Below are 6,577 nucleotides of genomic sequence, written 5' to 3'. Positions count from 1 at the left end.
AAATCATACAAAGTTAGTGTGTCAGTCCTCTTGTAATTAAGTCGGCATTGTGCCTTTTGTATTAAATTCGGATGCAATTTCTGTGTTTCATGGTCAATAAGAAGGTTCAAGGTATACAGTAAACCTGAAGTGAAGCATCGGAATCTAAAACTGGACTCACAGGAGCGGTTCAAATCATAGATAGTTAGCGTGTCAGTCCATTTGTACTTAAGTCGGCATTGTGCCTTTTGAATTTAATTCGGATGCAATTTCTGTGTTTCATCGTCAACAAGAAGGTCCAAGGTATACAATAAAATTGAAGTGAAGCATCGAAATCTAAAACTGGTCTCACAGAAGAGGTTCAAATCATAGAAAGTTAGAGTGTCAGTCCTCTTGTACTTAAGTCGGCATTGTGCCTTTTGTATTCAATTCGGATGCAATTTCTGTGTTTCATCGTCAATAAGAAGGTCCAAGGGATACTGTAAACCTGAAGTGAAGCATCGGAATCTAAAACTGGACTCACAGGAGAGGTTCAAATCATAGTAAGTGAGTGTGTCTGTCCTCTTGTACCTAAGTCGGTATTGTGCCTTTTGTATTAAATTCGGATGCAATTTCTGTGTTTCATCGTGAATAAGAAGGTCCAAGGGATACAGTAAACCTAAAGTGAAGCATCGAAATCTAAAACTGGACCCACAGGAGAGGTTCAAATCATAGAAAGTTATAGTGTCAGTCCTCCTGTACTTAAGTCGGCATTGTGTCTTTTGTATTAAATTCGGATGCAATTTCTGTGTTTCATCGTCAATAAGAAGGTCCAAGGTATACTATAAACCTGAAGTCAAGCATCGCAATCTAAAACTGGACTCACAGGAGCGGTTCAAATCATAGAAAGTTAGAGTGTCAGTCCTCTTGTACTTAAGTCGTCATTGTGCCTTTTGTATTAAATTCGGATGCAATTTCTGTGTTTCATCGTCAATAAGAAGGTCCAAGGGATACTGTAAACCTGAAGTGAAGCATCGGAACCTCAAACTGGACTCACAGGAGAGGTACAAATCATAGAAAGTTAGAGTGTCAGTCCTCTTGTACTTAAGTCGGCATTGTGCCTTTTGTATTAAATTCGGATGCAATTTCTGTGTTTCATCGTCAATAAGAAGGTCCAAGGGATACTGTAAACCTGAAGTGAAGCATCGGAATCTAAAACTGGACTCACAGGAGAGGTTCATGTCATAGAAAGTTAGAGTGTTAGTCTTCTTGTACTTACGTCGGCATTGTGCCTTTTGTTTTAAATTCGGATGCAATTTCTGTGTTTCATCGTCAATAAGTAGGTCCAAGGGATACAGTAAACCTGAAATGAAGCATCGGAATCTAAAACTGAACTCACAGGAGAGGTTCAAATCCTAGAAAGTTAGAGTGTCAGTCCTCTTGTACTTAAGTCGGCAATGTGCCTTTTGAATTTAATTCCGATGTAATTTCTGTGTTTCATCGTCAATAAGACGTTCCAAGGTATACAGTAAACCTGAAGTGAAGCATCGGAATCTAAAACTGGACCCACAGGAGAGGTTCAAATCATAGTAAGTGAGTGTGTCAGTCCTCTTGTACCTAAGTCGGCATTGTGCCTTTTGTATTAAATTCGGATGCAATTTCTGTGTTTCATCGTCAATAAGAAGGTCCAAGGGATACAGTAAACCTGAAGTGAAGCATCGAAATCTAAAACTGGACTCACAGGAGAGGTTCAAATCATAGAAAGTTAGAGTGTCAGTCCTCCTGTACTTAAGTCGGCATTGTCCTTTTGTATTAAATTCGGGTGCAATTTCTGTGTTTCATCCTCAATAAGAGGGTCCAAGGTATACAGTAAACCTGAAGTGAAGCATTGGAATCTAAAACTGGACTCACAGGAGAGATACAAATCATATAATGTTAGAGTGTCAGTCCTCTTGTACTTAATTCGGCATTCTGCCTTTTGAATTTAATTTCGATGCAATTTCTGTGTTTCATCGTCAATACGAAGGTCCAAAGGATACAGTAAACCTGAAGTGAAGCATTGGAATCTAAAACTGGACTCACAGGAGAGGTTCAAATCATAGAAAGTGAGAGTGTCAATGCTCTTGTACTTAAGTCGGCATTGTGCCCCTTTTATTAAATTCGGATGCAATTTCTGTGATTCATTGTCAATAAGAAGGTCCAAGGAATACAGTAAACCTGAAGTGAAGCATTGAAATCTAAAACTGGGCTCACTGGAGTGGTTCAAATGATAGAAAGTTAGAGTGTCAGTCCTCTTGTACTTATGTCGGCATTGTGCCTTTTGTATTAAATTCGGATGCAATTTCTGTGTTTCATCGTCACTAAGAAGGTCCAAGGGATACAGTAAACCTGAAGTGAAACATCGGAATCTAAAACTGGACCCACAGGAGAGGTCAAATCATAGAAAGTTAGAGTGTCAGTCCTCTTGTACTTAAGTCGGCATTGTGCCTTTTGAATTTAATTCCGATGCAATTTCTGTGTTTCATCGTCACTAAGTAGGTCCAAGGGATACACTAAACCTGAAGTGAAGCATCGGAATCTAAAACTGGACTCACAGGAGGGGTTAAAATCATAGAAGTTAGAGACTCAGTCCTCTTGTACTAAGTTTGGCATTGTGCCCTTTGTATTAAATTCTAATGCATTTTCTGTGTTTCATCGTCAATAAGAAGGTCCAAGGTTACAGTAAAACTGAAGTGAAGCATCGGAACCTAAAACTGTACTCACAGGAGAGGTTCGAATCACTGAAAGTTAGAGTGTTAGTCCGCTTGTACTTAAGTCAACATTGTGCCTTTTGTATTAAATTCGGATGCAATTTCTGTGTTTCATCGTCAATTAAAAGGTCCAAGGGATACAGTAAACCTGAAGTGAAGCATCGGAATCTAAAACTGGACTCACAGGAGAGGTTCAAATCATAGAAAGTGAGAGTGTCAGTGATCTTGTACTTAAGTCGGCATTGTGCCCTTTGTGTTAAATTCTAATGCAATTTCTGTGATTCGTTGTCAATAAGAAGGTCCAAGGAATACAGTAAACCTGAAGTGAAGCATTGGAATCTAAAACTGGGCTCACAGGAGTGGTTCAAATCATAAAAAGTTAGAGTGTCAGTCCTCTTGTACTTAAATCGGCACTGTGCCTTTTGTTTTAAATTCGGATGCAATTTCTGTGTTTCATCGTCAATAAGAAGGTCCAAGGAATACAGTAAATCTGAGGTCAAGCTTCGGAATCTAAAACTGGACTCACACGAGAGGTTCAAATCATAGAAAGTTAGATTGTCAGTCCTCTTGTACTTAAGTCGGCATTGTGGCTTTTGTATTAAATTCGGAGGCAATTTCTGAGTTTCATCGTCAATAAGAAGGTCCAAGGGATACAGTTAACCTGAAGTGAAGCATCGGAATCTAAAACTGGACACACAGGAGAGGTTCAAATCATAGAAAGTTAGAGTGTCAGTCCTCTTGTACTTAAGTCGGCATTGTGCCTTTTGTGTTTAATTCGGATGCAATTTCTGTGTTTCATCCGCAATAAGAAGGTCCAAGGGATACAGTAAACCTGAAGTGAATTATCAGAATCTAAAACTGGACTCATCGGAGAGTTTCAAATCATATAAAGTTAGAGAGTCAGTCCTCTTGTACTTAAGTCGGCATCGTGCCTTTTGTATTAAATTCGGATGCAATTTCTGTGTTTCATCGTCAATAAGAAGGTCCAAGGGGTACACTAAAGCTAAAGTGAGTTATCAGAATCTAAAACCGGACTCACAGGAGAGGTTCAAATCATAGAAAGTTTGAGTGTCAGTCCTCTTGTACTTAAGTCGGCATTGTCCCTTTTGAATTTAATTACGATGCAATTTCTGTGCCTCCTCGTCAAAAAGATCGTCCAAGGTATACAGTAAAACTGAAGTGAAGCATCGGAATCTAAAACTGGACACACAGGAGAGGTTCAAATCATAGAATGTTAGAGTGTCAGTCCACTTGTGCTTAAGTCGGCATTGTGTCTTTTGTATAAAATTCGGATGCAATTTCTGTGTTTCATCGTCAATAAGAGGGTCCAAGGTTTACAGTAAACCTGAAGTGAAGCATCGGACTCTAAAACTCGACTCACAGGAGAGGTACAAATCATAGAAAGTTAGAGTGTCAGTCCTCTTGTACTTAAGTCGGCATTGTGCCTTTTGAATTAAATTCCGATGCAATTTCTGTGTTTCATCGTCAATACGTAGGTCCAAGGGATACACTAAACCTGAAGTGAAGCATCGGAATCTAAAACTGGACTCACAGGAGAGGTTCAAATCATAGAAAGTGAGGGTGTCAGTGCTCTTGTACTTAAGTCGGCATTGTGCCCTTTGTATTAAATTCTAATGCAATTTCTGTGATTCATTGTCAATAAGAAGGTCCAAGGAATACAGTAAACCTGAAGTGAAGCATTGGAATCTAAAACTGGGCTCACAGGAGTGGTTCAAATCATAAAAAGTTAGAGTGTCAGTCCTCTTGTACTTAAATCGGCACTGTGCCTTTTGTTTTAAATTCGGATGCAATTTCTGTGTTTCATCGTCAATAAGAAGGTCCAAGGAATACAGTAAATCTGAGGTCAAGCTTCGGAATCTAAATCTGGACTCACAGGAGAGGTCCAAATCATAGAAAGTTTGAGTGTCAGTCCTCTTGCACTTAACTCGGCATTGTGCCTTTTGAAATTAATTCCGATGCAATTTCTGTGTTTCATCGCCACTAAGAAGGTCCAAGGGATACAGTAAACCTGAAGTGAAGCATAGGAATCTAAAACTGTACTCACAGGAGAGGTTCAAATCATAGAAAGTTAGAGTGTCAGTCCTCTTGTACTTAAGTCAACATTGTGCCTTTTGTATTAAATTCGAATGCAATTCCTGTGTTTCATCGTCAACAAGAAGGTCCAAGGTATACAATAAAATTGAAGTGAAGCATCGAAATCTAAAACTGGTCTCACAGAAGAGGTTCAAATCATAGAAAGTTAGAGTGTCAGTCCGCTTGTACTTAAGTTGGCTTTGTGCCTTTTGTATTAAAATTGGATGCAATTTCTGTGTTTCATCGTCAATTAAAAGGTCCAAGGGATACAGTAAACCTGAAGTGAAACATCGGAATCTAAAACTGGACCCACATTTGAGGTCAAATCATAGAAAGTTAGAGTGTCAGTCCTCTTGTACTTAAGTCGGTATTGTGCCTTTTGTATTAAATTCGGATGCAATTTCTGTATTTCATCGTCAATAAGAAGGTCCAAGGTATACAGTAAACCTGAAGTGAAGCATCGGAATCTAAAACTGGACTCACAGGAGCGGTTCAAATCATAGATGGTTAGAGTGTCAGTCCTCTTGTACGTAAGTCGGCATTCTGCATTTTGAATTTAATTCCGATGCAATTTCTGTGTTTCATCGTCAATACGAAGGTCCAAGGGATACAGTAAACCTGAAGTGAAGCATCGGAATCTAAAACTGGACTCACAGGAGAGGTTCAAATCATAGAAAGTGAGAGTGTCAGTGCTCTTGTACTTAAGTCGGCATTGTGCCCTGTGTATTAAATTCGGATGAAATTCTGTGATTCATTGTCAATAAGAAGGTCCAAGGAATACAGTAAACCTGAAGTGAAGCATAGGAATGTAAAACTGTACTCACAGGAGAGGTTCAAATCATAGAAAGTTAGAGTGTCAGTCCTCTTGTACTTAAGTCAACATTGTGCCTTTTGTATTAAATTCGAATGCAATTCCTGTGTTTCATCTTCAACAAGAAGGTCCAAGGTATACAGTAAAATTGAAGTGAAGCATCGGAATCAAAAACTGGACTCACAGGAGCGGTTCAAATCATAGATTGTTAGAGTGTCAGTCCTCTTGTACGTAAGTCGGCATTCTGCATTTTGAATTTAATTCCGATGCAATTTCAGTATTTCATCGTCAATAAGAAGGTCCAAGGTATACAGTAAACCTGAAGTGAAGCATCGGAATCTAAAACTGAACTCACAGGAGAGGTTCAAATCCTTGAAAGTTAGAGTGTCAGTCCTCTTGTACTTAAGTCGGCAATGTGCCTTTTGAATTTAATTCCGATGCAATTATGTGTTTCATCGCCAATAAGACGTTCCAAGGTATACAGTAAACCTGAAGTGAAGCATCGGAATCTAAATCTGGACCCACAGGAGAGGTTCAAATCATAGTAAGTGAGTGTGTCTGTCCTCTTGCACCTAAGTCGGTATTGTGCCTTTTGTATTAAATTCGGATGCAATTTCTGTGTTTCATCGTGAATAAGAAGGTCCAAGGGATACAGTAAACCTAAAGTGAAGCATCGAAATCTAAAACTGGACCAACAGGAGAGGTTCAAATCATAGAAAGTTATAGTGTCAGTCCTCCTGTACTTAAGTCGGCATTGTGTCTTTTGTATTAAATTCGGATGCAATTTCTGTGTTTCATCGTCAATAAGAAGGTCCAAGGTATACTATAAACCTGAAGTCAAGCATCGCAATCTAAAACTGGACTCACAGGAGCGGTTCAAATCATAGAAAGTTAGAGTGTCAGTCCTCTTGTACTTAAGTCGTCATTGTGCCTTTTGTATTAAATTCGGATGCAATTTCTGTGT

The sequence above is a fragment of the Schistocerca americana genome, unplaced genomic scaffold (assembly GCF_021461395.2).
Source record: "Schistocerca americana isolate TAMUIC-IGC-003095 unplaced genomic scaffold, iqSchAmer2.1 HiC_scaffold_25, whole genome shotgun sequence".
Taxonomy (NCBI): domain Eukaryota; kingdom Metazoa; phylum Arthropoda; class Insecta; order Orthoptera; family Acrididae; genus Schistocerca; species Schistocerca americana.
The sequence above is the reverse complement of the archived record's forward strand: the minus strand, read 5'-3'. Positions refer to the sequence as shown.